Raw genomic sequence first — 13591 nt, forward strand, 5'->3', positions numbered from 1 at the left:
TGTGCCAGGTCTCAAAAAAATTATAATAAAAATAAAGCAAACAACCTGCAAACGGAACTGAAAAGGTATACCCAACAGAAGGATGGAAGACTGGTCTCTACACTATGGCATGGCTTGAAGCAGCTCTACGGAGATATTAATTAGAAATACCTAACCAGTTTGTAGTGACAGAATGTTGCTTGAAAAAACTCCTTTGCGAAATCTTACAGAAACCAGTCGACATCGAGGTGAGTAGAACTTGTTGCGGTTAAGTTGGTCAATATGAGATTCTTAGCAGCGGAAAAAAAAAGAAATTGAGGAAGAAAGAAGAGGAAGCAACAGGTTGCTTTTTTTCCTCTTTCTACTGTTGCTTAGTATCTTGTTCGCGCTATTATGAATCTCTTAGACATAGAGGTGACAGGTCGACATCAAGACAGCCATGTGAGGCCCTATGAAGAAAAGTATCAGTGTCTACATCAGGCTCAACCACTGGTGACTGCAATTTATCCCATGCTAACTGTATTTGCATTTCGTCACCGATTAAAGGGCCCACGTGACATCGAATGCGGTCGCCGTGTAGGGTGCAAGTAGCAATTGTTATCGACTGGTCCAGTAGGCGGCATTCGGACTACGCAAGCTTTCTAAGCAGTTACATAGTGGTAGTTGCTGGAACGGAGCTGCTGTGATGAAACTGGAAACCAAATCATCCCAGCAGATCTGGATATGCAATACAGAACAGATCATAGATCAGCTGGCCTATCCGTAGCTGCTAGTTTCCTAGCTTCTTCTGTGTCACATGGACCAAGCATAGTTGCATCACCGTGCGTATCTTAATCCCTGGATTTCCTTGTACTAATTCATTGGTACCGAAACATGGCGTCCAAATATACCGACTGATCACTTGTGTGAAGTGCGTTCCACCGCTCTAAGCAGCTAAATAAACCTCCATTGGCTCTGTGTTAATTACGCCGCACCCGAACATATATACGCCGGAAATGTGTCCGATAGTGAAGACTACCCCGCCGCTGAAGTATATTCACAGACAACAGGAATCGCCGCGTAACGGGAGAGAAAACAAAACTGTCTAAAAACAACCAAAAAAGAGAAAACCTTGGATGAGAGTCTTCGCCGTGTTTCGCTCCTACACGAGCGGCTGCTATTGCTTCGCGCTAATAGCATGAGAGTCGTGGGACCGACATGGCAGCGGCGGGAAACACATGTTGTCAAGCGGTCCGGCGTTGCGAATTGCAAGCACGCGCTAATGACGAACCGACCAGCGAAGAAAGCAAATCTCCAAATAACACTAAGAAGAAAGGATACCTCCGCGAGCACCTGCCTGTTCTTTCGTTTCTCTCTTACGCCCGCTATTTCAGCGGCCCGGCAACCTTCTTCTAAGCAAAGGATCACCGTATCGGCGGCCTCTTCGCGTGTGTTTTAGCGCTATCGACGATTCCTTCGTCGCTTAGCGAGCCGACCGAGCGCTCGCGAACGTCTTCTAGCGGGTCCTCTCGCGGACCTCTCGGGTCTAGACGTCTAAACAACCGTCTACAAAAAAGACGAAGAAGAAAGAATCACGCTGTGGGATGGCGCGAGCACGATTTTGAGGTCTCTTGAGTATTCATGGTCGCCTATTCCCTTCTTCCTCCTCGCCGTTCTCTTATACTGCGCTGTTTAGCATGGCTTCGATCTCGCGCGGTGGCATGACCCCGCTCGGCGCTATAGCGTCTATGAGGCGCCCATAATGCGATGCAACATCGCGCGCACCTATCGATATCGTCTTCTCGGCAGATCATGCGTGAAGGATGCGCGCACGCGGCATGGAGAATATCACGAGCTTTACAACAGGCACCGACCAACATCCCTCCCCCCCCCCCCCCACTGCCCCGCCACCCCGAACCTCAGTGCGCCTCCCACGACATGAACCCTGGCGCCATCTGAATATACGGCACAGCACGCGTCTTGTTGCGGAAGGGGGACCCGCTGCATTGCGCTCGAGGTTACATTAAAACGGAGATAATGAAGTGCCGGGTTAAAAGAAAAAGAAAGAATAAGCGTGAAAATCATTTGCGAAATAAGCGGCGGCGGCGTGAGCAAAGGCGCTGAGCAGTACGCGTATAATGCCGGTCACGCTTATGTTAACACATTGGCTCGCTCGACTCCACTGCATGCGGAGGAAAACCAACGGCGAAATTAAATTAGCCTTTACTCGTATCGGTGTACTGGGGCAAAATGCTCATATGCGATGCTGGGCAAAAAAGCCTGTGTAGCAGTATTGCTTGCCGCTATCGATATTCCGGGATGATATCCATAGCTTCACGTCATGTTAGGTTACGTTAGGAATCTCAAATTAGAAATCACGGTGTGTTAGTGATTTCTTTCCAAAGTGTACCATATATCCCTTCGTGTGGCCGAGGTGGATCGATTTTAATCGGGAGAAATGCCCGCCTCGGCGGTATGCAGTGGTTACTGTGCTCGGTTGCTGACCCGAAAGTCGCGGGTTCGATCCCGGCCGCGGCGGTCGCATTTCGATGGTGGTGGAATGCTAGCGGCTCCTATACTGTGCGATGTCGGCGCACGTTAAAGGACTCCAGATTGTCGGAGTTTCCGAAGCCCTCCACTAAGGCGTCCCTCATAATCATATCGTAGTTTTGGGATGCAAAACCGACAGACATTATCATTAAACTGTAATAAACAATGGCCATAGTTCCTGTGCTGTCAGTAGATTTTAGTTGAAGCCGTTAGGTTACATATCCCGTAGATATAACGTTTTGTTTGGGTGTCAGATAAGCCAATAAAAACGACGCTGAAACGAAAGGCGCTTGGTGACGCAAACTTGTTGTTTGTGCAGAACGAAGCTTCAGTTACGTCAGACGATTCTGTCTGTTTGGCGCTAGTTTGCTAGCGCGGTAACGTGGCACGGTAACGTGCTAGCGCGGTAACGTGGCGTTAGGTAACTGCGTGCCTGTAAACACGATTACGTTGCGTTTCACAATGCTCAACGATACCCGCTTAACCACCTTCGTGGCCAGCGATATACCCTTGACGTCAGAATGACGTAACCAGTGCCTCCCTTTACCGCGATGCCGAAGAACGGATTTTCTGGCAATCGATTTTTCAAGCGAAGCTCGCTGTGTGACTCACGTATATCGGTGGCGGCGTCGTACGCTAAAAACCCGGCGTCAGCGAGCGTACAGAAATGCGGCCTTGGAATGTGCGCCGGTGTCGTGCGTATTTGTATGCGCCGTTTTCCAATGATTGGTGCTCTCTGGATCGTGGGCTTCTCGGTGATCAATCGTTTCTGATATGGAAATATGATCCTTTATCCAGGTCGCTTGTCATGTCAGGTTGCCGCGTTTCATGGTTGCCCGCCGGATATGAACGCATGACCGTCGTTGTTGCCCGCAGCAACTGAAATGTTGCTCTGCTAAGCACGTGGACGACGAAGGTCCAATTCCCGGCATGGATGAAGGAAACAGTTAGGAGGGAGCATTGCGCCAGGTGCGATTTCACTTGCCCCCATTTTCCCGATAGGGCAAGGGCTCCTCGATTATTCCGCTAATATCGAAATTTGTTTTGTCGTCGTTTTGCCGCAGAAATATATAGATGGCCTGCGCTGACGTCACCGAAACAGCCAGGTTGGGGCACCAACATGGTGGGACGCGAACTTTGTGACGTCACGTTAATGTTATCAGTGTTTTCGCATGCTGGTTCTTCGTTATTCGTGCGCAAAGGCCCAATAACGTTCCAGCGACGTCGTTATCACACTGAAGCGGGTTAATCACCACGTTATCGTACTGTCTCGACGTAATCTCAGCCGCCATGTTGCAGTCATGCTGTGCGTCCATGACGTCATGTGCAAGCTATCAATAGATAGGCAAATCGAAAGAGCAAACGAGCGTAATCTGCTAAGCTTTCTATGGTTTATTTTTGTCTAATTTATCGCGCTTACGGTGGTCATTCACGTCTGATGAGGCCGGACCACCGTGTAAAGGCGTGCGTTTATGCGATACAATATTTGCGTGGTGTGGGCGTGCCGCTATACGCTGGCAGCGGCGAGCGACGACGCGTCTTTCATCACTTTCCGTCGAGTATAAAAACGAAAAAAAAAACGATTATCCGACTTGCTCCTGCGCATGCGCGCGTCCTATGAAATGCGCTATACTCGCACGGGGTATACAGAGCCACTGGCATATATTACCCTCTCAACGTTTCATAGCTCAATCTTCTCAGCTCGCTAAACTGGATGACTGATTCGGATGACTCAACTATCTCGCCTTGGCTCATTCCCACGAAGGCGACGCTTCATCCCGCAGAGCGGCGGATCACCCGCGCACAAAAGAACGGGACAGACATATATGCGTGTGCGTGCGTGAAACCGAAATAAAATACAAGTGTTGAAATACAAGAAACAACCAAAGAGACAATGAAAATCGTCGGGGGGCGCTCCGCATTCCGTGGGAAACGGAATCATCTTCGGTACGCCACGTCGACACTGAAAATGTTTGCAAGACCGCCTCGGCGCCTAAGTCTAGCCCCGGCCGATGATCCATCTCCTTATGTAAACCGCACCGACGTCGTCACCTGCCGCCATATTGGAAATACGGGTTCCATACACCCCTTAGCTATCGTATAACTACATAGATGCAGCGGAGAAGACGCATGGTATAGTGCCTATACCCACGTGACACTAGGCATACAACGAGTATGGAGATGTATATTGAGACGAGATTAGAGTTCACAGTATGTTACACGAACTGTGGAGAGATGAAGACAGAGCGGGGTGGTGGAGGAGAGAGAAAGAAGGGGGAATAAGGAGGAGGAGGGGGGCAGAAAATAGAGACTTTACCTGACCTCAACCCCTTAAATCGTCCGCGCGGCACATCCATCACTCCGTGTCGGCGATGCAAATAGGCAGAGAAAAAAATGATCACGCTTAATCAAAAGTGCGTTCGTGAGCTGCAGGTATCTCTTCTCTCGCCCCCCCCCCCCCCCCACACACACACACAAACACATAGGTTAGGTCGTCGACGGCGGCGGCGGGTTCTCGTGTTTTCTCGAATGCGTCGTGATCGTGGTGTGCGCCGTTCATGCAACCCTCGCGTCTTTTCTTCCTCTTTTTTTTTTCACTACGCTGCTTTGCTTTTTCGACTTCTTCTAAAAGCCGAGACGAACGTTCTCTATATACTCTCCGCTTCTTCTCCTGCCGATTTCGGCCGCCCTCATGTTGTGTGTGTGCGCGCGCGTACGCGAGCGCGTTCATTGCTTATTCTAATTACACCCGTTGCCGACGTCTTCGGGCCCGCTGCAAACCCTCTCGCCCTTCGGTATATCTTCCTATTCGTCCCTGTGCAAAAAGCAACCCCTCCCCCTCCCCCTCCCTCATCGTATACTCGCAGAGGGCATTTGACTCCGCGTTTCGTCTCTCTGCTTTTTCGTTTCTTCGAATCGTGGGGGCCCCCGTGATTATTACTGCTTCTGATGCTCGGTGGTGCTGCTGTTGAGGATGATATCGCGGAGGAGCGCAGCGGCACTAAAAAGAATACAGCAGCGCGGTTTGGCGAGTTGAAACCTGACGTACGGGCGAAACGAATGAAATAAGCAGCAGTAGAAAGAGAGAGAGAGAGAGAGAGAGAGATGGAGAGAGAGGGACGAGGCAATACCTCCGTAAGCTACGCGATTTGCGAAGCAAGAGTTCAAAACTTCTTCGGGGGAGGTCAGCGGGCAAGATTTACATGTATCTTTTTTTTTTTTTCGTGTACATTATGTTTCTTCATTGGCCTTCCCTCGGGCACTATAAGCAAGCCGACGTCCGGTCCCGATCGGCCACGTTGAAAGGTTAAAAATGAAATGATGGTGTCTCGGAAAGGGGGGGAGGGGGAGAGGAAAACAAGCCAAGACAATCCGGAACCCCGTAGAGAGCTGGTGATGCCAAATCGCTAGCTGCACGCTCACGCATTCGAAACCACCCTGCCCCTTCGCCTACGGTCATCTTCCATCTTTAATTTTCTCGTTCCTTTTTTTGATACCCGAAGGCACTGCGAAGGTGCGGCGCGTACCGGTATAATAGAGAGAGTAGTACCGGTTGCGTAATGACAAGCGTTTCGATGGCCCTTCTGCGTGGCCGCCCGTATGTATGTATGTATACGTGTCTGTGAAATGCGTACTCGTGCTGCATCGTGAACTTCTTCCGAGACGCGCGTGTCGACAAGAAACGTGACTGCCTTTCTCATTATCTTTTTTTTTTTGTTGCTTCATTTTGCCATTCTTCCACTGTGCGTACCAAATATTTATGTATGGGCGTGATGAAACCAATGAACTTTGTTTTGGCCCACCCGTTGTACCTGTCTGTGGCAAACATTGGAGTCAAGTGCTACATTGATATGAATACACTCGTGCACGAGCACGGTGATTCTCAGAGTAGATGTAATATAACTCACTCACTCACTCACTCACTCACTCACTCACTCACTCACTCACTCACTCACTCACTCACTCACTCACTCACTCACTCACTCACTCACTCACTCACTCACTCACTCACTCACTCACTCACTCACTCACTCACTCACTCACTCACTCACTCACTCTCACATTTCCCTCACCTCGCTTACTCGCCTCACTGACTGACCTCACTCCTCGCTCACCTCAATCAGTCGCCTCACTCACTTCACTCTTCGCTTACCTCACTAACTCACCTCACTCTTCACTCACTCACTCACCCATCACCGCACTGTACCAGTACGTCTTGGACATTTTGTCCAACAGGGCGGTTCTTGTTCACGAAATAATCGAAGGTGACTTCATGTTCAGACGGATATTTACGCGCCACCTATTCTTCGATCAGTCTTATTTTGACGTTCGAAGACGCAAGCATATGTGCGCTGCGATTCGAAATCCCGCACAACATGGCAATTGCTCGTGGAGTTCTCTTCGAAACGCCGGGCGCACATCTTGAAATTTTGAACATGCTGGTTTCATTGTTTTCGTGTGCATAGTAAGCCTAAACCGCTGCACATACCGGTTTCAAAGTACGTGTTATCGAGGCGAAGATTCCTATTTTTCCCAGCAATATCTTTATCTGGAGGTGTAGTGCTTCGTTGCTGTCTTCTCATTTTTGTTATTTTTTTCCCTCAACGGTTTGCGTTCACGTATTAGGTTACGCGAAACAGCGAGTGGTGAGGCGGAGCGGCGTTTTCCGTGCGATATTCCCACAACACACAATCCATTCTCCAGGATGCACACACACGAAGCCTACACAGGCACGAACCACAAAAAAAACCCTTTGTTGCGGCAACTGGAACGCGACCCCGTACATCGTCAGAGGATGTCCTGCTAGCGGAGTTATAGCTTCAACCGCCCCCCCCCCCCCTCCTTACTCCTCCATACTTTAGGCGTCCCGGTCTTCGATACGTCGTCTGATTGGGGAGAAGACATACATTCGGAACGATGGTGCGCATCGTTCTAATCCAGCCGGGTCTTCTGATCGAATGTCGCAACAATATAAGGGGGCGGTGAGGGAGGGGGGGAACTATATGATTCAGTCGCGGTTCAAAGGTGCCATTGTCCCCACCCCCTCCCCCCTCCCCCCCTGCAAAACCTCTTCTCCGTGGCCTATAGGCACCGGCGTTCTTGTTTGCCTGTCGCTGGCGTATTCTTTCGCGATTCGTTTTTACCGTCACCGACGAACAATAACAACAAAAGAGCGCATCCTCGAATGCGCTTGAGACACACTGGAGGATCGGGCGACGGGCATAACGTGAACTCTAGGATGACATCCATTCTTCCATCCTTCGCGGTGTATACGAGCGATAAAAAGAAAATGGAAGTCGCGTTCGGTGTGTGTGTGTGTGTGTGTGTTTGTCGAAGAGCCTTCTCATCCGCTTGTTGGTTTTCGAGGAGTTATCCGGTTTTTTTTCGGCGCGATGTGCGTCTACGTACTGTTCGACGGCTCATGATGCCGTCGACGATTTCCGCATGAAGCCGCCTCCACCCCCCCCCCCCCCATCCCCGTCCCCCCTTCTCGTCTATGCGGGACGTCGTCCGAGAGGGCCGTTAGCGCCGAAATAATAATAAAACACGCTTGCGCACAACGCATACACGAGGATGATCAAGACTTGCAGAACAAGGTGAAGCCCACGAAGTAACGAAGAATGTAATGATAACAAAAACAGAAATAAAACAAGTACGCAGAAGAGGAGGGCATGATTCGTGCATTACGCAGGGTTTCAGGGGTTAGTATAGAAGATGGGTGGTATGGCGGGAGGGAGGGGGGGGGGGTTGCACATCCATAAGTCTCGATCATCTCGCCTGCCAATACCCGTTTTTGGTTCCCGGAATAAGGAACAAAAAACGTACGAGGAAAAACAACCTAAACGAGAGGAGGAGCGCTTATAGGTTTTCGGTGGTTCGGAAAGGAGGAAACAAGTTTGATGTCTTTCGTACGAAGCGGGGAGGGAGGTCAGAGTTCGACATCGACGTCTCCTCTGCCAGCCCCTCACTCTCCGCTTCTTGTTCGTTCGGCCGCATCCCATCGCGGACCCAAGTAGTAGAAGAGAGAGAGATCGGAGCGGTGTGGGAGAATTTTTGAGGGACCTAAAACCAACATTACGGCGCGTACGTAGGCACGCCGTAGTCTGCTTCAGACACGACACGATGTGGTACGTCGTCTCGTGTACGGGCGTTCGGTCGTAAGGCCGACGTCGTATAACGCGGAGGTAACGATAGGAGACGCGGAAAAAGGAAACGTAGCGACGAACTATACGGCGTGCGAACGGAGCCAGCAACAGAATCGAAATCTTCGAGAGAAAGCGCGCGAAGAAACAGTGAAGAAGAGGTGAGGAGGAAGGGTCAACTCCGTGAGCCACCTTCGAACGTACACGCAGGTTGGGTCGTGCGTGCCCCCCCCCCCAACCCCCGCCCCCCCTTCAAGGCGTGCACGCTGAAACTCGCCAATCGGTGGCGCCATTGTTTTTCAATTTTTAGCTGCGGACAAGCATCCAATCTTTCTTTCTTTCTTCCTTTCTTTCTTTCTTTCTTTCTTTCTTTCTTTCTTTCTTTCTTTCTTTCTTTCTTTCTTTCTTTCTTTCTGACAGAACGAGAAGCACAGCTGAAACGCGCCACTTGATAGCTTTCTTTTGCCACTTTCGTCTACCACACACTCATCGGTGTCCTTTCCATTTTTTCTTCGTGTGCTTCGCGTTCTGTATGTATGTTTGCGGTTGGATTTTTGGATTTGTTGATTCGCCCCCCCCCCCCCCCCCCCCCGACTTGTGTTTACATTTCGAACCAGCCGTTGAAGAAAACCATGGCGTGCGCACGCTCTCAGATCCATAATGCTCGCCACGCCGCTCGAAACACTTGCCACAGGCGAAGCTTCTCTCTTTTGTTTTTTATTTCTTTCTTTTCCTGCCTGTTTTCCGAGTGGGGGTCTTCCTTTATCCTCACGTGTCAGCGAGGGCTGACGTTTTTTCGCTCGGCCGTCGTGTCCGCGCGATTTCCACGCCGTTCGTTTATTCCTTCTCTCGTTTTCGTTTTGTCTTTGGCAGTTACGAACTGAATTGGTCTAAAAGCAGTTGCGTTCCGTAGATGGCTCTAAGGTAGAAGAAACAAAAAAGAGTTCCGCTGGCCAGTTCGCCACTGGACGTGCAAGAACAAAATGGTGTATGAAAGAAAGAAAAGTGCTGCGGCTGCCATGTCCGTCTATCTAGAGGGGAGCGTGGGAAAATTTGACTTGCACAATGGAAAAACGGACGACGCATCGGGCCGAGCGCCGGTTGTGCCTTACTATACACATACACGTGGAAAAGGGCTGCAGCACACCTACGCACGCGTACTTCTCGCCCTCTCTTTCACTCTCTCTCTCTCTCGCCTCTCGCAGCGACAGGCAGGCCCTTTTGGTGTACGTATGCGCGTTATTGTTGGTTCGCTTCCCGTTTATTATTTTACGCGTTGCAACCCGCGCCGCGGACTGACCGCCCGACGGAAGACGAGAGAAAGAAATACCCTCGTCGGAGGTAGGGCTGTGTGCTGTAATTACCGGCACACAGTCCGCAGGGCCAGATCACGCAGCCTGATACTAAAGCGAGGGGAAATCCTGTTAAACATATGACTCTAACCCGTGACACCTTTCATCGATATGAATTGATCAGTTCAAACTTTTCGCTCGAAATGGAGCTTACAGTGCCTCGCATTAATAACAATGGAGGCATGTTTTACGTGTGTTGTGTGATAATTAGTTGCCTAAAGTTGTTGGAAACTGGGAGAAGAAAAAGTCGGAGGACAAGCTTTGAAGAGTGGGTACAATAATCAAAACAATTGGTGTGACCATTTCTTTATAACTTATCTGTTTCTTGGCCAATCACCTCGGGGTTGGTGTGAGCCCATTGGTGTAGGACATCTTTATGATTATCTATGCACTGTCCAGTGACCATCCAGTGAATCCAGAAAGCTGATTTCTTTTTGTTCGCGCAAGCACACTTCGCCACTGGCGAACTCGTTTCGCTTATAACGCGTTTAGCGCCAGATTTCGCTAGAATTCGCATTCCGAAAGAGCTTTAACGCAAGAGCATAGTGTGACGAAAGAGTATAGCGAAGGTCGAACACAAATAAAGCGAGGACAAAGGACAAAATTAGGACGGTGTTTAGCTGTCTCGTCCGGCTGTCTGTCCTCGTGGGTCCTGGTTACGTTGTTATAACATTTGCCATTGTTTGTGTTGCAATAGGCGTCGCTTTTTCGGAGTGCATGGACCCACATAAACCAGACACTAGCGAGCATTCTGCGGTAAAAAAATCCCGCATGGACGGTTTAGCGAATTGTCAGCACGTTAGCTGTATAATCCGCGCTTCGTACAGTCGGGAAAAAATACGGTATACGTGACCGGACGAGTTCGCGCGCGCGCGCCCGCTCACGAGGCGTCGTTTTGTCTTTGTTTTCGCATATGTACCGAACACACTCGTTCTCCTCTTCCTCATCACCGTACTCTCTCCCCCTTCCTCGTTTTTTAGACAGCAGGGACCACCGCCAAACAGCCGGCGGCCGGGGCGCGGCATTGCGCAGTACCGGTCAGTTTTGGACGCGGACATCTTGTTATTACCATTGTTTTGCGGGAGTGAGCGCTGGAGTAAAAAAAAAATATAACAAAAAAATAATAAACGGAGCAGCAGCAACAATGTGGGGAGCGGCCGCTGCGCTCTTCAGTGCAGCTTGTGTCCGAGTGGTAAGAGAGAACCAGAAATAAATAAATAGGCAAGAAAGGAAGGAGGACGGGACAGCCTCAGAGGCTGTATAGTATGTTGGCTCGTTTGCTCGGCTCGTAAGGATCCTTCTCTGTATTTATTTATTTTTTTGCGGCACATGTATGCATGCGAGTGCGTGTGAAACGGACGCCTGTTCGTTATAAAAGCGACCAAAATGGATTACGCAGCTCCGACGGCCAACTGGGCGGCGCGACGGAAGTTAAGGGCCGTGTAATACCGCTCGCCAGCATCCGACAGGTGTCCCCACCTGCGCGAATGCTCCTTTATTTTGTTTTTTTTTTGTTTTTTCTTTTCGGTATGCCTCCCACCGTTTCGCTATACTCCAGTAGTCGCTCACCGCTGCCCATCGCTGTTGCATGCAGGTTCTATGTTTGTTTTTTTTATATGACTGAGTGAGCCCGGCTGTGTAGAATAGCGATGAGTACAAGTCCGAGTAGTGAGCCTAAATTAAAAACAATTATACTTTGTTGGCGAGCCAGAGTAGTTTGCGCCTACTTTGCCGACCTATACGGTCACTGCTAGTAAACCAACTGCCTGCTGACACGACGGCCGTGCTTACGGACGTGGCGACGAGTTTGTATACGGGTCGGATCAGTGGTGCTGCGGTCCTCAGAAATGTCGAATTCTGCCACGTTGTCGAATCGACCCTCTTATAGCCGCTTCTATAGTTGCCTAGAAATTGTGCTAAAGGCTTTCTAATCGGCTCAAAATGTCAGCACGACAGAATATAACAATGACAGTGGTTTCACAATGTCTGTAAAGTTATCTCGTCGTGCCTCTGACTTCGGCGCACATTTTCTCCTTTCTCATAAAGTAAGATACTTCTGGACATCGGCAATATCGTGCTGAATGCCCTAGTTTTCTTCAAATCACCGTAAAAGAAAGCTACGAAGCACTCGGCTTGGTCTCTACTAAGGAGACAGATCATACTTAAGAACGGCAGAGAGCTGATAACTATCTATACCGTAAGAACCCAAGTTTATGTCGATGCAGATTGCACTTCAACTACACACCAAAGAAACAGACTTTCTTTTTTTTTTTTTCCGTCAGACAAGCACGAGTTGTTCTTAATGTTGACTACACAATAGACAAAAACATAGCCATCTGAATGTCGCGACAGATCCACTTGGGCATCCATTCACTGTCTCGCCCGCTGCATTTAAACGTACTCAATATTCCCGTCCAAGCCTGTCGATCTACGGTTGCAAGTTAGAAGCAGCGAAACGCAAACAAAGCAACACAATGCACGACAATAAAATGGAGGCTTTTTAGTCTTTAAAATGAGTAATATGAAAACACGAAATCTTCGATTGGCATCACAAAGGAGTTCCCTGTCCAAATATTGGGAGCAAATGCACGATCGGTGTTTTACTTCTTTTTTCTTTTTTTTTTCGTGCAATACATCTCCACGTGTCACTTTCTTCTTTTCACGACGCGCACGAGAAAAAAAAAAAAGGAGAGTTCGCGGAGAACGCGCCTTACGGTTAAATAAATACGAGGCTCCACATCTGGGCCCACATCTCGAGTCTGTGTGCGAAAGCCCTCGAAGACCATTTCATGTCCATTTTCATAGAACACCGAATGGCTCTTTGATAAAGAAAATAACCTCTCTCGAGTCGCGCTATCACTCGCTCCACTGCAGGCCGCTCCTACAATTCAAACAGAGCAGCACCCCCACGAGGAGGCACGGTTTGCATATCTCCCTTTCAGCGTAATTGAAAGACTATATGCTCCACAGACTAGACGATATCCGTGAGCATTTTTTCTCTCTCGCTCCTTTCTTATTCCGTTTATCTTTTTTTTCCCATTCTTTGTTATCGCGTGCAAAGACAGCAGCAGCAGCAGCAGCTTCGTCGCGCGGTGACGCGAGCTTCAACAATTTCTGTTGGCCTACAACTTTTCTCGGCTCTTTTACTAATGCCCTTTTTTTTCTCTTGTAACTGCAAAAGTTTATTTTTTTTTATCTTCTTGGACATCGACAGCGCGTTATGTCAACAGTCGATCTTTGAGACCAAACATTTGGAGCGTCAGACGACAAAGGCAAACCTTTCAAACGTATTAGCCGCGCTGGATGCAAGCATATAGCTCTGTGACAGCTCGCTATACGTGGCGTATCTGTACTTTCCCGGAGCTCGCGCGTATATATAAATACTTCTTAACGATTCATTTTTTTTTTGGTGTCTTTGTGTGCATACACTGTCGTGCGACGAGTCTGTAGGACTCGCGCCAAGCCTTGCGCGTGGAATTAATGAACACGGGTATTCGTGCCGCGGGTGCCTCTCTGTACAAATACGAGAGATCGGTTTTTGATTACTCCGCCGTTATCTCTTCAAAGCCACGCGCTACGGTTGTTGTA

The 13591-nt window shown here is 49.3% G+C and overlaps 1 protein-coding gene across 1 annotated transcript in view; it reads right to left on the minus strand.

The window, feature by feature from the left end:
• The window catches only part of LOC119405075 (uncharacterized), a 220711-nt gene that overhangs the window by 106403 nt on the left and 100717 nt on the right, over positions 1-13591 (minus strand). The gene's annotated exons all lie outside the window — the stretch shown is intronic.

Source organism: Rhipicephalus sanguineus, chromosome 9 (genome assembly GCF_013339695.2).
Source record: "Rhipicephalus sanguineus isolate Rsan-2018 chromosome 9, BIME_Rsan_1.4, whole genome shotgun sequence".
In the NCBI taxonomy this organism is placed as follows: domain Eukaryota; kingdom Metazoa; phylum Arthropoda; class Arachnida; order Ixodida; family Ixodidae; genus Rhipicephalus; species Rhipicephalus sanguineus.